Source organism: Bos grunniens, chromosome 22 (assembly GCF_055505025.1).
Source record: "Bos grunniens cultivar Pamir isolate PY7600 chromosome 22, Bosgru_T2T1.0, whole genome shotgun sequence".
Lineage (NCBI taxonomy): Eukaryota > Metazoa > Chordata > Mammalia > Artiodactyla > Bovidae > Bos > Bos grunniens.
The window spans coordinates 35004482-35024161 of NC_141186.1; the positions used below are offsets into that span (position 1 = coordinate 35004482).

Here is a 19680-nt window from a genome sequence, read left to right on the forward strand (position 1 = left end):
GCTTGCTCCTTGAAAGAAAAGTTATGACCAACCTAGACAGCATATTAAAAAGCAGAGACATTACTTTACCAACAAAGGTCCATCTAGTCAAAGCTATGGTTTTTCCAGTAGCCATGTATGCATGTGAGAGTTGGACTAAAAAGAAAGCTTAGTGCCAAAGAATTGATGCTTTTGAACTGTGGTGTTGGAGAAGACTCTTGAGAGTCCCTTGGAATGCCAGGAGATCCAACCAGTCCATCCTAAAGGAAATCAGTCCTGGAAATTCATTGGGCGTTCTAATGCTAAAGGTGAAACTCCCAATACTTTGGCTACCTGATGCTAAGAGCTGACTCATTTGAAACAACCCTGATGCTGGGAAAGATTGAAGGTGGGAGGTGAAGGGGACAACAGAGGATGAGATGGTTGGATGGCATCACTGACTCAATGGGCATGAGTTTTAGTAAACTCTGGGAGTTGGTGATGGACAGGGAGGCCTGGCATGCTGCTGCAGTCCATGGGGTCACAAAGAGTCAGACGCAACTGAACTGACTGAATCGTTCACAAAAGCTAACTTTTATGTCACCTTTACAGTATCTTATTCTTACTGCTCTCAAATGTGATACTTCATTTATCTGCCCTCAAGCCAGTAGAGTTCAGTACCTTGAATACTATTTTAAAGAAGATTTTAAGCACTGAAGGGTGGATTTTGATATTCAAACTATGATAATTTATTAAACTGGTTAAAGTAGTGTTTGAAATGAAAGAGGCATAAGTGGTGAAGGAAGTAGAGATGCAGTTCGATTAGCAGAACAGCAGTAATGGCTAGAACGGGGTCACGGGCCCATGGAGATTTAGTACACCATTCTCTGTTCCTCTATGACTATTTGAAATTTTCTCTAATAAAACATTAAAAACCTCATTATCATGACATACTGCCATCTGTGATACAAAACATTTAATATCTTTTAGAAATAATATCTTTGAAAGTCTTTTTTTGTTGGAAACTGATCTCTGAATAGAAGCGTCTGTAAGAGTGAACATCTCAGAAAGTAACTTTTAAATATATAAGCAGACTCGTGCAGATATTCCTTTAGATCTTGAATTTGACTTAATGACATAACAGCCCCTATTGTACACTTAGTTCCGTAATGTTGACTTTCAGTTTGATAATGAATAAATTACCAAGATGATTTGAAATATCTGGCACAGTTTGAAGGAGGTCTGGAATAAGGCCCACCTTCCTTATCAGGGCACAGCACCAGGTAGGTGTGTAACACTTATTTGTGGAACTGATTGCTGAAGCAGTTCGTATCCAAGTACCCACTCAGGACCAGACCTAGACTGCTGCTGCTGCTGCTAAGTCACTTTAGTCGTGTCCGACTCTGTGCGATCCCATAGACGCAGCAAGCACACTGGAGTGGGTTGCCGTTTCCTTCTCCACTAGTAGACCTAGACTACTAATTCTTAAAAAAACAGAACACTAGAGGGCAATCTTCACATTGAGAACAAATGGAAAGGTATAGCTGGTGACTAGGAGTCAGACTGACACTTGTAAATAAATTATGTTAGGTTAACCTTCATATATTTTATGTAACCTCTACTATTGGTGTAGCTTGAAAAAATTAAAATCATTTAGATAGGCCTTGTATAAGTATATATATATTTATCTTTTCATAGAATATACAGTATGGATTATATTACATCTGAAATTTAATTTTTTTAGACATTGATCTAATAAGATATTCTTTGACAATCTTGGAAACCTAAATTAGGAGACAGAAAATTGAAATCCAAGCTTGAATTGGTTAACTAAACTCTCTGCAAACATACACCCCCAAAGTCCAGAGCAGTTTAAATGCATCACAGGGACTCGCTTCTTTTCCTGTTTCACTGGAACCTATTTTCCTTCCCAAATAATGGCTATGATGAATCGAAGGCCATGGGTTCCTCAGTTTCCAGATAACCAAACCAGCCTTTTATCAGTTGTTTTCCTGCCACCACTTTTTTTTTTTCTTTCCTAATACCTTATTTGAATTTGTGTTTTATTCCTGTGATGCATTTTCTTCTCTTTGTCCAGGTGACATCCGCCAGCATCCCAGAGCCCCAAAAGATATCACATTGATGAGTCCCTTTATATAACATTTCTGGGTAACAGAAGTTTAAAAACTGAGAATGCGTTAGCGATTCCTAGGGGGATTAGAAACCACAGGAGGAAGGGAAGGAGGTAGGAGGAAGTTGAGTGTCATTATTGAAGGATGACTCAGGGAATCCCTATGGTGATAAAATGTTCAGTGTCTTGACTGTGGTAGTGGGAACACAAGCCTACACGGGTAGTAAAATTGTATAGAACTAAACACACACATATACAGACACAAGTCCAAGTGAAACTGGAGAAATCTAAATATGATTGTTGAATTGTGTCTTTGTGAATGTCCTGGTTCTACCATTAAACTGTAGTTTTGCAAAATGTTAACACTAGGAAAGGTCAGGTAAAGTGTATACGGGATTGGTTTCTCTGTTTTATTTGTTGAAACCAAATGTGAATCTTTAGTTATCTCAAAGTAAAATTTCAATTAAAAGACAGTATAAAAAAGGTTAAAGAATTCAAATAATGCAGCTGCTTAGCCATTCAAATTTAAATATGTCTTCAGACTCCTAACTGATTTTTTTTCTGCTTGTTCAGACTTAAATTTTCTAGAACAGTATTTGTCAAGTGGTTGTTTCTCGATCTTAGGACTATGGCTGAATCGTTGATCAAAATAATAAAACACAAGTTCCCTAAGGCAAAAGGGGAAAAAAAGTAATTTCCGAAGTAGATTGGCTATTTGAACAATTGCCACAAAAATTACAGTATTGGAGAGAAAAATGGTAATGCTGGGAAAGCACAAGTCTTTCCTCACTTATCATGCTTTCAAAATATTTTGTCAGGCTGTATCAATGAAACATGAAATAGGTCATTAACCAGCATGTTTGTTCAGTTCATGGGGGAGCATTGGTAATAAAATTTTTATTTTTCCCACCCTACATATGCTAAACTCTTCTATGATCCTTTGTCACCTCTTTTCTCACATTATTATCAGGCCTGTCACTGCCAAGTGTCCTGGGCTTTATCTTCTCAGGAGGCCTGACTTCTCCAACCTGAATCAAGTAACAACGTATTGTCTAAATACCTAAAAGCAAAAAAAAAAAAAAGTTTAGATGCCTCCGACCTCAGACCCACCACCCAGAATCACCTCTGACTCCAGATGACCAGTGGAAACATTTTCATCAATGGCTTCTAGCAAAGAATTATTTTCAGGAATCAGATGAACTTTGAGGTTGCACCTAAGTAAAGGGGAGATTAGATTAATGAATCATCATAGGATAAGCTCTACTGTGGTAACAACCACTGAATCTTTTTTTTTTAATTTTATTTTATTTTTAAACATTACATAATTGTATTAGTTTTGCCAAATATCAAAATGAATCCGCCACAGGTATACATGTGTTCCCCATCCTGAACCCTCCTCCCTCCTCCCTCCCCATACCATCCCTCTGGGTCGTCCCAGTGCACTAGCCCCAAGCATCCAGTATCGTACATCGAACCTGGACTGGCAACTCATTTCATACATGATATTTTACATGTTTCAATGCCATTCTCCCAAATCTTCCCACCCTCTCCCTCTTCCACAGAGTCCATAAGACTGTTCTATACATCAGTGTCTCTTTTGCTGTCTCGTACACAGGGTTATTGTTACCATCTTTCTAAATTCCATATATATGCGTTAGTATACTGTATTGGTGTTTTTCCTTCTGACTTACTTCACTCTGTATAATAGGCTCCAGTTTCATCCACCTCATTAGAACTGATTCAAATGTATTCTTTTTAATGGCTGAGTAATACTCCATTGTATATATGTACCACAGCTTTCTTATCCATTCATCTGCTGATGGACATCTAGGTTGCTTCCATGTCCTGGCTATTATAAAGAGTGCTGCGATGAACATTGGGGTACACGTGTCTCTTTCCCTTCTGGTTTCCTCAGTGTGTATGCCCAGCAGTGGGATTGCTGGATCATAAGGCAGTTCTATTTCCAGTTTTTTAAGGAATCTCCACACTGTTCTCCATAGTGGCTGTACTAGTTTGCATTCCCACCAACAGTATAAGAGGGTTCCCTTTTCTCCACACCCTCTCCAACATTTATTATTTGTAGACTTTTGGATTGCAGCCATTCTGACTGGTGTGAAATGGTACCTCATAGTGGTTTTGATTTGCATTTCTCTGATAATGAGTGATGTTGAGCATCTTTTCATGTGTTTGTTAGCCATCTGTATGTCTTCTTTGGAGAAATGTCTATTTAGTTCTTTGGCCCATTTTTTGGAAAATATGGAACGCTTCACGAATTTGCATGTCATCCTTGCTCAGGGGCCATGCTAATCTTCTCTGTATCGTTCCAATTTTAGTATATGTGCTGCCGAAGCGAGCACAACCACTGAATCTTAAAGTGGCAAGATATGAGCCCCACCACCACCTCTACCACACACTGACAAGTTTTTGTGAAAACTGGAGAAAATGGAGTGAAATCTGTAGTTTAGTTGACAGTATTATGTCAGTGGCAGTTCCCTGGAGTAATACTGACCTGTAGTTAGATGTGATACCTCCATGGGGGAAGCTGGATGAAGAGTTCAGGGATGCTCTGTACTATATTTGCAACTTTGTGGGAGTCCAGAGTGATCTCAACACAGGTCAGCATTTCTCTCTCACCTACCCCACTTGCCCATCTACAAGGCAGCTGGGGGTTCTTCTTTGTGTTGTGGATTCAGGCTGACAGATCAGCTCTTTATAGAGAGTTTGGGAGGGCCCGGGCCTGGCACATGAGTGCCCCTGCCCAAAAGCGACACCAGGACGGCCTTTCAGCAGGTACCCAGACCTAGTAGTCATGCGGGCAGGCAAAGGGGGAGGAAGGGAGAGTCAGTGACGTCTTCGCACGTGCTCAGAATGTGGTAAGCTAGAAATATTTAGCAAATACCATGACTGACTCACACTGAAGCAAGCAGTGAGCTGCAGAACAAGCTCTGGTGTTCTAAATACAAATTCAGAGCCTGTCAACAAGAAATTTGAGGAGGACCTATGCACCTTAAAGAATAAACGTCTTTCCCCCAGGTGAATTCAGGCTCTACTACTCATTTAATGGTTTACTTTGAGCCCATTACATCTCCCCTAAGCTTTAGTTCCTTCCTTGGAAAATGAGTTTGTTAAGATTAAAGGAGATCACACATGAAATGTTCTGTGTGAAGTGTATGTGGAGGTGCATGAATAGCAAGTGTACAACACACATTAGTATTTCTAGTGCCTTTACTCTTTCTGCTACTGTTGTTTGGTTGTTATTCTTTTTATCCACTATCATTTCCCATTCGGTCTATCAAGGCTGTATGTTGAAGGAGAAATAGAGGGGGTAGGCATGCTGAAAGTTAAAGGCATGTACTTACTAATTAGTCAACTGAACCCTTATTCACTCCTGTTAGATCTTGATTCTTATCTTCTCACCCATCCAGTTCGGTCTCTTTGAAGCATATTGAACCTAAGCATATTGTTACTATTATAAGGGCGAGTACAGAATAGCAGTTTAAAAGGAATGACTCTGGAACCCAGCAACCTGAATCTGCATCAGCTTTCCTAGTTTACTGGGCTTCCTTGGTGGCTCAGATGGTAAAGATTCTGCCTGCAATGAGGGAGACTGGGTTCAGTCCCTCGACTGGGAAGATAACCTGGGGAAGGGAACAGCTACCCACCCCAGTAGTTTTGCCAGGAAAATTCCACAAACAGAGGAGTCTGGCGGGCTATAGCCCATGGGGTCGCAAAGAGTCAGACATGATTGAGTGACTGACACTTTCACAATTTACTAACTGTGTGACACTGGGCACCTTCCTTAACCTCTCTGTGCCTTAGTTTTCTCATCCATAGAACTGGCTGTTGCAGGGATTGAGTTTGTATTGTGTACAAAACAGCAGGGAAACTGTCAGTCACAGAAAACGTGTCCTTCTTCTCTCGCTAACCAAATAGACAAATAATAGGAAAACATGTAAACTTGTTCATATACAATCATATAATGGAGCTCATAGGAGGCTTCCGTGGGGGCTCAGCGGTAAAGAATCTGCCTGCAGTGTAAGAAACGAAGGAGACTCAAGTTCAATCCCTGGGCCAGGATGATCCCCTGGAAGAGAAATGGCAACCACTCCAGTATTCTTGCCTGGATAATTCCATGGACAGAGGAGCCTGGAGGGCTACAGTCCATGGGGCCACAAAGAGTTGGACACGACTAAGTGACTGATACACACACACACACACACACACACACACACACACAGTGGAACTCACGACCGCTCAAAAATTTTAAGAATCCCAGTTTAGGTAGAGAGAATAAGCAAAGATGTATAACTGACTGAGTGAAATGAAGCTGCTTTCATAATTTTTTTTTTTTAATTTAAGGAGACCTAGGATTTTCTATGGGTGCTGAATAGTCTCAGACTTCACACAGGTTTCTCCTGCTTTGGTTGATGATGTGATTTTTTCATATGAGGCAGCAATGACCATCCTTATTCCGACAGAAAAGGGACCCCTCTTTCCCTGTCATGGTACAGAAGGGTAAGTCGTATTGGTAGCTGGTAATGCCCCAGCAACTTGTTCACTTTCTCATGGCTGCTGGCAGAGGGACTAATCCCAGATCCTTTTATTAGGATGACTTTTAAACAACTACATCTCTTGTGCTCTTACTGCATTTCATCAAAGGCTAAAACAAAAACCTATCTAATCTGTCAGAAGGGCCAATCTAATCTGCCCTATTAACTGTGTTTGTGGAAGAAAATGCTTTGTAACCTTATATATCATAAACTCAACACATGAAACCAATGTAAAATGTTCCTGAAATTGCAAATATTGACCCATGTCTTTTTCTCCTCAAGCAAATAAACTTGGGACACAAAACACATCGTCTGTTATCAAAGGAGAATAATAGAAAAAATAGGGTCCAATTGTTTATCCCACCACATCCACTTATTCCATAATGCCCATCACAAAACCCAAGCTGCCTAGAAACATGTTTTATGTAGCGTATTTTTAATATTGTTTCAAAATTATATTGACCACTTTACATTACATGTAGTTGAGTATATCATGTAGCCTCAATCACATGTTCCCATAGCCCATACTGTTTCTTAACCTTTAATTTCTCTCAGGATAGCATCCAAGCATTTGAATTCCCTGGGGAGCTTGTTAAAGATGCAGGTTCCCAGGCCCTGCCCCAGACCCTCTGAATCAGATTTCTGGGCCTGGAACTCAGGAAATCACATTTTAATACAGCCTTCCAGATGATTTTTGAATTGCTACAGTGCTACCAAACCAGATCTTCAGTAATATAATCATAATTATGGCTTAAATATGGTAAACATATGACTTATAGTTCATAAGTCAAAGTATATAACCCTAGAAAAGAATTACAAATATTAATAAAATATAATCTTTGTGAAGATGTGGATATTTGGAATAGTAACTATTAGGATGATATACTTTAACTTATGGACTGTTTAAGTATAATTGATCAATAGAAGAATAAATAGCTATAAATATATAGAGATATTTAACTTAAATTCTCTACAATGCAAATGGTAAATATATTTCAAAAGACAAAAATAGTTAAGGTTTTCTGTGACCCTAGTGAATCCTGAAAAAAGTATGTATTTTTTATGAACAAGAGACTAAGAGAGAGTTAATCTTATTTAATTTTTCAATTTGTTTTGCTTTACTTAAGATATTTTCTCTAATGGGTAGTATAGCAGTTTTGAAAATATTAAAGTGCTGAAGAAAATGTTTCTTCACATTAAAATGCAAATCTCAGTAAAAGCAAAAAGAGAAGTATCACCCTTAATTTTGATTGAAATGATAGCTCAAGCCTGATGACAACGTCTTCCTAAGCCGTGCTTGCCAGAGCGTCTTCCAAGAACACTGGCCCCACGTGATGCGCCTCTAGGGACAGGTTCCATTTTTCCAAATATATTTGCAAATTGCTCCAGGCTTTCTCTCCTGGCCCCCACCCCAGTGCTTCAAAAAGTACATTTTCACATTAAAAAGACTGAGTAGTCCTGCGGGAAAGAAGCTTGGTTGACTTTGATCAGCAAGGCATTTTTCAACCTTATTTGTCTCCTAACCATGCCCCTCCTCTTACTTTAAATCACTTCTGTTACTTCTGGAGCAGTTCCTCAGAACAGGCACACTTGGACTTATAATAAGCCACCTTGAAAGTGTCTGTTCAGTCTATGGGGTTTCATTGATTTCCTGTATCTGCTGGATTAGTTGAGTTTACCCTGCACCTCCATCCAGGCCGTGGGTCATCAGTGGCAGGAAACTTAGGACCACTCCCATTCCCACTGCCAGAAAACAAACTCAGAGCCCATGCCCTCATCACCAGCATAGCCCGGCATAGCAGAACAAGAAGTCAGCTCGGTGCTTCCGGACTGACAGCTTTTCTCTCTTTAAGATCCCCAACAAAGGTGATTTCCCAGTCTCCTTTCCTAAACGATGTTATCTTGCCCATCTCATAAATCATAGATTTCTGTCTAATGTGCTCCCTGTAATCTGTGGTCACCTAGGGTAATACCTTCCAAGGCCCAATATTTGTGGTTCTAGAGTGGCTGAGTTGTGAAATACAACACATTGAGAGTCTTTCAACATTTCAGTGTAAAATATTTTTTTCTTACATAATCTAACTGCTCTGCAGTCCAATAGCAAAATCTTTCCATACCAACACCCCACTGGGTTTCCAGTTTTTGTCAGCACATCTTATTCACCACTGTCCTTGGTGCCCAGAATAATAATGTAGTTCACAAGGACAAGTAGTCGGCGCTTGATGAATACTTGCTGGAAGAATGAATTAGGCAGAAACTCAATGATGACCCACATAAAGGCTCTTCAACACATAGCATCTCTGAGATTGACCCACCAAAATCATACCCGTTCCCTTCCTCACCCTGTCACTCTAGGACCAGTAAACCTCCTGAAACTCATGGAACAGATTCCAAACCCCTGTTTTTTCTGGGTGGGGTGCAGAATTGAGCAGGGGAAAGGTCAAGATCTTCTCCAAACACCCATAGGATACTGTGTGTGGGCACCCCTCTAAGGTCTCTGTCCCAATGAATGAAAAGGGTTCTCAGTCCATCAGTCACTAAAGGAAAACCACCATACAGAATAAGGGATTTATCAGAATAAACAGAACAGAGAAGAAACACAACCCAGAGTAGAGGAATGATCACAGAGCCACCAAGAATTCCAGAGTCTATATGCAAGCAAGCCCTCCTTAAGCCTGGTCGTGCCTGTGTCCACTGGGATTCACATATGATGGAGGTTGTCAGAGAAACTCAGGAAGAAGTCCCTACATTTTCTTTGAATCTGAGTGTTTCAACTTCCTCCAAGAAGACTCCTCTCAAAAAGGAAAGTGACACAACCAACTGAATCACAACCCTGGTTGCAAAGGGATGAATAGGATAGAGCATGCTGACTTTCTTCAGTGATGACCTGGAGGAACCCTCTGAGTGCATGTCCAGATCTTAGAGAGAGGCTATGAGTAAATTCTGAAAGTGTATGTCCCCTAAATTTCAGGTCACATGAGTGGTTGTAAATGCTCGCTTGGGGCCTCTATAATGCTAACGGAGCAGCACGAATGAGAAACTTCTCTCCTTCCCCCAGCTTCTTGCACATCTTCAGTACATGGACAGATGGAGAACCCAGTGTAGGCTCTGCAGAGAACTCTGTTTGTGGCGGAAGACGGTGAGAACCTGGTTCCCTGAGAAGCAAGCCAGACTCTCCATGAGTCCCAGAGGCAGGGAGTTCACCACCTTTTCTGCTCAGGAGAGTGGAATCTAGTACTTGAAGCCTCAAACCTTGGGGGTGAAAGTGTTCCCTCAGATGCTTGTGAGCAGGACTTTGGGGGAGGCTAGAGGTTCTCTGCATACACAGGTGAGGGCCAGAGGGTGAGCCGTTTGTTTTGCAAAATAGGAAGTTGACTCTATGATGACAAGACCTCTATAGACGAGAAGTCTGGACTTTTAGGACCTATCTCTCTGAGAAGTGTTAGGCATGTCCACACGGGTTGGACATGCACCTGACCTAGAATTTTATTTATTCTTAATTTTTTAACTGAGGGAACCAATTTATGATGATATGTGTTTCATGTGTGCATCATTTTGTTTCTGTGACTATGTATACTACAGTGTGCTCACTAGAAAAATTTAATTTCCACCCATCACCTTACACTTAGTCTTCTGTACCCATTTCGCTCTCTTCTTGCCTCTTCAGCTCTTATAACCACTACTCTGTTCTCTGTAGCTATATGTTTGATTTTGTTTGCTCATTTACTCTGTTTGTATTTATTTGGGGCGACTAGCATTTTATAGAAAATAATCTGAGAGAGGAACTAGGGACTCTGATAAAAATAAATTTAGAATTAAAATGGACTCTGCAAGTGATTTCATTCAAATATGTTCTTTGACAGGCCAGAAAACATGCTAGGAGGGAAATATGGGAAGTTGCTTAGGGGTTTCTTCCCAAACCATAGCACTAAGTATGTTCCAGTGGATTCTGCCTTAGCCCTGGAATTTGAAGGTGGGATCTGGACCTTGAGGAGGACCCCCATGGATTATGGGATAGCCAATGCTAAAATGTCCAGAGCCTTATTGCTCTAGAGATTTAAAAGCCATGTTGTGATCTCCAGAACAAGGTACCTGCTTCAGGAGCAGTGGGAAACACCTCCCCTCTAACCCCAAGACCGGAATTCTGCCCCACTGAGTGCTTGGAACTGCAGTGCCAGCCAGTTAGCCCCAAGAAGCCCCTAGGTAGTCCGTGCCTCTCTAAGACTCTCAGCTGCCTGCTCTCGGAGCCCCATGGACACCTGGGTTATGTTAGCACAAGAATATCCCTCTCTTTCCCTTCCCCTGTGAGCTGTTTCACAGTAGTGAGTTGTAATAAGAATCAGACTTGGTAGCCATCTGAAATAATTTTTTTTTTTTTTAATGAAAGATGGTCATTAACCCAGTACACTGACAGGTTAAAGGCCCAACTCCTGCTTGATACTAGGGCAGCCTCTGAGAAGGCCCTTGATGGGCCTCTTCTGGTAAGAGTTCTCCAGCAGCACCTGAGAGCGATGGTGGGTGAGGTCTTCTTAGGCATGACCTTCCTCAATTAATCATGACTTTGCTGTAAGCCTCTCTAGAAATACCAAATCATTAGAATTGAAAGAATAAATATTATAAGGTTCAAAGGAGAATAATCACAGAGAAATGCTCAGCTGGGATCTAGGCTTCACAGAGGCACCTCCTTTTCTATCAGTTCTCTACCTGCCCAAGTCATGTCCCCACTTACCACTAACATTCTTCCCTCAAGCCTCACTCTTCAGAGAAGACTGACTCTTTTGTTCATTGATCTGTTCTAAATACAGTTACTGAGACCCAAGAAATGTACTCGACATCAGGGATACAACCATGGCATGATACATCTCTGTCCTCATTGAACCTACAGCTGGTGGGAAATCCTGATGATAACAGTATAGGGTGAGAAGTGCTTTCCAGGTGGTGCTAGTGGTAAAGAACTCTCCTGCCAATGCAGGAGACATAAGAGACTCAGGTTCAATCCCTGGGTTGGGAAGATCCCCTGGAGAAGGAAATGGCAACCCACTCCAGCATCCCACTCTTGCCTGGAGAATCCCATGGACAGAGGAGCCTGGCAGGCTACAGCCCAGAGGATTGCAAAGCGTCGGGCATGACAAGAGTGACTTAGCATGCACACATAGATGGTAGAAGACACAGCAGTGACATGTAACTCTGTCTCAGAAGGTCAGGAAGAGCATCCTACAGGAAATGATGTTTTCACTAAGATCTTAGGAATCAACCAGTCACTTGTCAAACGTGAAGGGTCCACTACTATACAGGGAGATGGTGGACCTGCGGATATGTATAGGGAGATGGTGTACCTTCATATAGAACAGCTTGTCTGCAAAAGCTCAGAGGTAATAGAAGACACACAGTTCATTCAGAAATCGGAAAGATTAAGATGATTTAGATTAAGGGAAAGAAGAGAGCATTAGAAATGGGAGACATGAGACTGGGGTACCAGTATTGGCAAAGAGATAGATTAACAGTGGCCTTGAACAAGTCACTTCTTTCTGGTCCTCATGTCCCCATCTGTAATATAAAGGGACTGGCCTAAAGGGCAATGGAAAGGAAGTGATCAGAAAGCCCCTGCCCCTGTGACACTGGCACAAAGGTCCTCCAAGGACTCTTGCTGGAAGGGTCAGGACAGTCACCTTGGTCTCAGTCTGTGAAGCCACTTCAAGTTCCTGCAGTCACATGGCAGGAGAAAACTGGGAGGCAGTGGAAACTTTCTTGAGACTTGGAGCCACCCGGGTTGCTACTGAGTCCTGTTATCATAGGGAGACATTTGTATAGTCCTCATTCCTTGATAGTCTGTCTCTGAAACATTTCTTTAAACCTGGGGAAGGGCAAATACTTAGGTGTGATTGCATGGCACTGTGAAAGAACTTTGTTTAATGAGTGGAAAACAAATACAGATTGGAACTTGTTAAAATTGTGGTGTATAGGATAAGAAGCAATGTTTACCAAGATTCTTAGACTTCTCCTACACTTAGTAGGTGCTTAGTGATGGTGTTGGCTTTATATATATTCATTGTTTATTAAATGGTTATATAATATATGTATATAGTAGTCCTGATATTACGTGTTTGTTACATGGGACTTGTTACTGTTTGATTTCTCAAAAAATGTAGTCTTGGACTGGGTTCCCAACACGTTGACTCAAATGCAGGGGTTGTTTTCCCCCATGTAAATGATTCTCTTCTGATTTGAACATTATCTGTGGCCGTTGTCAAACAAATGTGAGTCAAGATAAATCCAAATTATCACATCAAAACATGTTGTAATCAAGGTCATAGACTGAACACATGCTTTATCTTTCATCTGCTGAGGTCTTGGTGCTGCTTTTGAACAACATTACGAATACTGCTTAAATACACAGCTTGAAGTCAAACAGAATGGCTACTGGAAGAAATTGGTCCATAAATGATGTACGTGATAATTGATTTCATTTCAGAGGAAGCTGCTGTCTGTGGTTAAATAAACATAAGATATGTACCTCTTGCAGAACTGTAGCCCAGTCTTTTAAACTACACACAAAAACCATTGAAAAATACATTGGTAAGTGAGATTGTTGTAGTTTTCTGTTCAGTCACTAAGTCATGTCCGACTGTTTGTGACCCCATGGACTGCAGCATGCCAGGCTCCTCTATCCTCCACTGTCTTGCATTAAATGAAACAAAGAAGTTAGGTTTGGGAAGGTTATAGTTTGGTTTCATGCAAACACATGTAAGCTTTTCAGGTGGTCTGACACCTGGAACAGACAGCACAACCATAATCAGTCAGGCTGTGGATCATTTCACCTCCACTCACCCAAACAAGAGATGTGACCCGAGAAAGACATTTGTGAGGTGGGGAGAATTCAGGTAAGAATTCCAAAGCAAGAGAGTTTGAAAGCAGCCAGTTAGCCAGTTGTCTCACAAACTGAAAATTAGAGAAGGCCATGTGTGCTATCTGGAACAGGAACATAAGTGTAATGTCACCAACCCCTTCTTCAGTTTAGAGGTCACCAGTGTTCATCTCCAGATCATGTATTCTAACCCCCTACTCAACTCCCCACTTTTTCTCTGATAACAGCTCCAGAAATCACCGCAAGGTAGAGCATTGACCTGGTGAATCAAGCCCCAGTAGAGGGTATCGGGTGGATTCTAGTCTGGGAATACAGGGGCATGTCACAAAGCTGACCCTTCATGGCCAAGCTCCCACTGTTCACATACCCAGCTGTTACCTGGTTTGGAAGCTCACCCTCCCACACTGGGTCAGGGTAGACATAGGCAGCTAGCACCTATTAGAACCCAGACCAACCTCTCAGGCCACAAGTTACTCCCAGGGCTCTGGATGCTTCTCAAACAAAATGTTTTCTTATACCACTTGCCTTGACACTGGAGTGGATGGCAAAACCTTCTAAGGAGACTCGTCTTTAATGCCTGCAAACCTTCTTAGAAAGGGGCATATCTACTTTTCAGGCCTTTGAGATAATTTCTGTTCTGATACTGACCAAGGTGACTCTTTAAGATCATTTCTGCAAGAACAAGGGCATTGAACAATGTTCTGAACCTCTCCCAGGCATCTGCCACAACTCATTCTAGAAATCCTAAATCAAAAACTCAACTTTCCCATTTATGGTCCATATAAGGGTGGCACATTTCTGCCAAAAATAAGTGTAGGGTCTGGTGTAGAATTTCCGTTTGATTCTTGAAGATGACTGGCCAAATAAGAAAGAGAAAGGAAAACAGTTTATGAAGAACCCCTGTTAGCACCTGCTCCACTGTAATGTCTGCTTCTTAGCTGCCACAGAGTTCTATAATGTGACTTCATACCACACATGCATATCGTGCACCCAAATGTAATGTGCTATTTGCTGTTGTCATATAGCTGGCCGTGTGCACTCTGGCATTTAAAGAAAACCAGCTTTTAAATGTTAGTATGGCATTTTTCTTCCAGCTTTTTGAATTTAATTTTTGCAACTGAGGTCTTAGGTCCTTATGCCACAGCCAATACAGTTCATTTTATTGTAGAAAGTTGCATTGATCTTGACAGTTCTCTTCTACTGAGTTGGCTAAAGAGGAAGAAAAGTGAAAGCATGTCAGTGTGTGATGTTCTAGCTTTGGAAATGAGGATAATTTAAGGACCTGGTTTGAAAAGATGGGTCTCCCTACTCTAAGGTTCACTATTATTGCTATTATTACAGTCACTTTGGAGTTGATAACTTAACCAAATGACTAGGAAGCTAAGAGAGTCCATAGCCTAAGAAGGGGATTAACCAAAGGAAAAAGGTCCTAACTTAACCTGTTGCAAGCGCCCTCCCCAAAATCTTCTTCTAAGGACGAGCATTGTCTGTATAGAAGTATTTAGTGATAATGATAATTTCTGTTGTCTTTGAATACATCTTTCCTTTTGTTTTTCACAGCAACTCAGAGAAATGGGCTCATTCTTTACAAATGAGGAAGGTTTAGGGGTCATGCTTACAGCCACTCAGATGACTGGCAAGATTGGTACTCACATCCAGACCTTTCAGTGTGGAGATTTAGAGCTTTTTCCTCATCTAGGTCACTACTTTCTAAGAAGCAGAAAATGGGCTCATTAAATTGTTAGGCCTTTTAAGAGTTACCATGCTGGCAGACGAATAGCATCTTCAAAATCCAGCTGTCTCCTTCATTGCAAGAGAGTTCATAAAACAGGCCTTTTCTCCTCACTTACACTGTCAGCTGTGAGACATAAAACTTCAGAATGCCTTAAAGGAGTAAGTTGGAATTCTGATACTGTGAGCCTTTTAAATACCCCATTGTCTCAGAGGAGAGGGACAATCCAGGCTTTGTACTGCAGCACATTTTTCCTCAATCCCCGATCCCTGGAAGGCCCCCTTTCCTCAGAAGGGCTGTTGTGTTTTTCCTGCCACAACATCACTGTGACATATCTCACACTTAAGGCACAGCCTACTCAGCCCCATTCATGGATTCCTCTGGAAATTAATGTCCGCTCACCACCACCCCCTCAAAAAAAAAAAGTTCTGGCTTTGTCAAAAGAGTTATTGGAAATGGAACTTGTGAAAAACCTTACTATGTGATGTGAACCCAGACAATAATGTTTTGTAATAGTTCTGTTTGATGTGTACTGATGGGAATTAATCATTTTAGTTAACAGAATTGCTCTTTGTTATGTAAACTTGGTAAAGTCCGCCTCATCTGACCTCTTGCACTGGGGAATCCACTGTTCAAAACTGTCATCTTTCTGTGGGCAGCAGGATTCTTTTGGCAACTTCTGGAACCAAATTACCCCCTGAACTTGAAGTTCGTACTGCCACTGAGTTGGATGCCAAACCAAGCGAAGACTAAAATACTGTAAAGTATGTATATCCCCATGTCCCATTCCCTAAGAATTGGTTAAGTGGAGTGAGCATTATTTTCCCATTTCTCCATTTCATTTGTTGGTGTCTCAGATAGCCAAACTCTATCATAAATGATCGCAACCCTAGAAATACACTATTTCTAGATTAGATACATTTCTGTTCACTGTAGATATCCAGTGCTTGTGTATGTATAAATTGAATCCATTGGAGAAAATAGTTGGCCCTGGGTTGTATGCTTTTAGATTAGCTCTTTAAGAAGCAAATAAAGTAGGTTCCCACCTTCATCACCACCTCCCAAACCCCTGAAAAAGGAATTCCCTTACCATGTGGTTTCCCAGGCATCTCTGACATGGCTTGACCCAGCTCTTGCAGTCTCACTCAAGAGAGCTATATTCCATAAAATCACCATCACCACGAAGACAGCCAGACTTAACTTTATTAGAACCTATTCTTCATTCTCTTTCTGCCCAGAAGAACTGGAATGACATAACCAGTCTCAGAAACCTTCCAAGACTCCTCCAAAGAAACAAGCTCATCTCCTAAGCTGCCAGCCTGCTAGAGTTGGTTGTGAAGGAGTCAGTTCCAATGTTTCCCTCAAGTATGAACCTAAGAAGCCAGGTGATGGCCCCAAATTGTTTAGCTCTGAATCTTCCAAGAGCGACAAAGGCAATAATAATACATCAGTGTAACATAAGAAGAAAGAAAGCAGGAAAGAAAGGCATTCAGAATAACAAAGATCTGAGGTCAGGCCCCACCTCCACAGCTTACATCCCATCTGTGTGATGTGGTACAGGTTTTCAAATGTCTCAGGATTTCCTCTGTTCCGTAGTTAAGAGTGGTGTGTGATAGAAATGAAATGCCGTAGTGTGTGTCAACATTGGACTTCAGTGCATGGCACGTAGTAGGTATTTGACAAATGACGGCTGCTGAAATTACCAGTTACAGCTACTACTACTAACTCCTTTTTATGATTCAAACAAAGTCCATTCTCCATGTAGCGAAAATTAGGAAATAATATTAGGAAATAGATCATTTTTCTTTTCTAGATTTTTTTTACCCTTCTCCAAGATTTTTGTTTGTTTATTTTTGTTTTTTCTGTTTTAATTGTAGTGTAGTTGATTTACACTATTAGTTTCAGGTATATCACAAAATGAATCAGCTATACAAATATATACACACACACACATATATGTATTTGTATCAACTCTTTTTTTATAGATACTTTTCCCATATAGGCCATCCCAAGTCTTAAGATAAGTAAATCTATAAATCTACTTTGGAATGCCTGTTGCCATTCGTAAGAACACATGTGAAAATTAAATCATATGCTTTTTACAAGAAAATGATAACCTAGTGGAAAAGTACAAAAGCAAAGCATTCAGCCTCTAAGACTCCTTTCTTTGGGAGTGACAGAAAAAGCCCTTTACTGGTTTCACTCAGACTTTTATCTGCCATCTGAGTGGAACAAGATTAAAGTTCTGACCTGTACAGTTAGCACAATCGGTAATACCCCGAACGTAAAACATCGGGTGGGGGTATGACGTTTGTCAGGCACACAGCTCTCTTGTAACCCTACCTGGGTCTTCAGCATTCCCCATCCTTATCAGAAGTTCACAGAAAATACAGCACACTTGTTCGCCAGCTGCAGGCTTATACAGTGGCTCTTCCAAATAAAGGACATGGCAGGCGCAATCATTTGAAAACTTATCTGCCTCAATATCTGCAAGCCCATCAAATGTTCGCTAGTAAACAGGTAATCTGAACTGGTGGATTCCTGCAGACGGAGCGACTGAGGTGCCTTTGCCAGGGAGGGAGGGAGGAGTTGGCCTGATTCAGAGTGTGGATGCTGGGCCTCCCGGCTGCTCCACAGCCTCCCATGAAAGAACACAGGCACTTTGGCACTGGTCATTGACAACCTGGACCTGTGGACTGGGGGCCCTGCCATGTCTGCCAGCCAAGACACTGGAGACCAGGTTGAAGCAGCAAGGCCACAGAGGAGATCCCCGCTCCTCCTCGTGTGGAGGAAACTCTGAGCGTGGGTGATGGAGAGTTCATTCTAACTCCTGTTGACCGTAACAGTGTGTAAGCAGATGCATTTCAAACATATATTTGGGAAACGAAATTTCAAAACTGAGTTGATTTTCGTTGGTTTTAATAACATGTATCAGTTCATTTTTTAAATACAGAGAAATAGAAAGAAAACAAATGGTCTATAATCTTACTACCCAAGGATTTCTCTTGACATCATTCTTGAAACTTTTACTCCAGCTGAACACACATGCAGCAAAGTATACAAAACAAAAATAGACGGCTTGGTGAATCTTCACAGGCTGAACACATGTTTGTTACTAGCACCAGCTCCCCAGCTCAAGAGAAAACATCTTCAGCCTCCCCGCATTTCCTTTTCTGCTTTTAGGGCACTGTCTACCTCCAAGGACAAACCTGATCTGGACTTTTCATGGCATAGATTAGCTTTGCCATGCCATTTTTTTTTCTTGATTTTAAAACAAATAATTAGGTCCATCTGATCAGAAAAAGTTTTAAGTACAGAAACATAAACCAAAAAGCAATATCCTTTCTCCCTACCCTGTATTTCCTAAAGGCCCATTAATAGATTTTCGGTTTTGTGTTTTGTTTTGTTTTTGATTTATTTCAGGAAAATGTTTGTGCCCTTTGCCAGAATTATTTCTCCTCCTCCTTCCTCTCCCCGCTCCTTCCTCCCCTTCTCCTCTTCTTCTTTGAATTTACACTCAACAGATGATACATACTGTCCTCTTTCTTGTTCACCTTCTCTGTACCATTTTCCCCCAGAAAGGATGTTTGTACAGACTTTACAGTGCTGTGTTTAAAGTACTTCGGTGGGAGGGGAATTAGGGAGGAGGGTGAGAAAGGCCATTTTGTAATTCATAACCAAATAATTTCTGTTCTTAATTAATAAGAGGGAAGGGGGGAGAGTACTTTTTCTTTTCTTTGAAAAGGTAGATCAAATCTCCAATGGTCATTCCAGAATCTTCTCCAGATTTCTGGCTCCTTCTATAACAGAGCTCAGGAAGGAAAGCTCCCAGTTTGTGAGAAGAGCCTGCTCTGGTCACACCCTAGGAAACTCAGCCCCCATTAGAGATGGCCATGGAACAACTTGTAGCAAAGCCCTTTCTCGAAATAACAGCGTTGGTTTCATATTGCATTATTATTTCACTTTTTTTTTTTTTTTTTTGCATCCCTTTGAAAAACAAAAGCTTTTGTTCCCCAAAAAAAACACAAATACCTAGAGTTCACCTACCATTCCTTCAGTGAGCTGGCTTCACTTTGTTTTTCTTTGGCAGGGGAAATTGCCATCCAGGTAAAGATTTTCCAGTAGTGCAGTTAAGCCTGCAACTTTATTTTTATTAAAATATATTTTTCCAATAGGTGGCACTAATGTGTTTAGCTGGAGTTAATACATCCCCACTGGAGGGAACTGTACGGGTCAAATGAGCTGCTCTTACCACTTCTCAACAAATTTCTCTTACACTCTTAGAGGTTGTCTTAACTTAGCACCTCAAACCAGATAAAGATACCCAGACAGGCATCTCAGAAACTGACCCTCAGCTCTTGAAAAACAGAAAGAGAGAATAGATTGCCCATGAAGAGTATTCCTTTTGTCCTTTAATTCGAGGGAATATTAATACCTGGAATTC

The 19680-nt window shown here is 41.2% G+C and overlaps 1 protein-coding gene and 1 non-coding gene across 10 annotated transcripts in view; one reads left to right on the top strand and one right to left on the bottom strand.

Annotated features, from left to right (window-relative positions):
* Positions 1-19680, top strand: part of LOC147348281 (uncharacterized) — a 434645-nt gene that overhangs the window by 126660 nt on the left and 288305 nt on the right. The gene's annotated exons all lie outside the window — the stretch shown is intronic.
* LOC147348283 (U6 spliceosomal RNA) lies at positions 4340-4446 on the bottom strand. Its single transcript, XR_015152012.1, has one exon. It is a non-coding gene; the product is annotated as a U6 spliceosomal RNA (small nuclear RNA).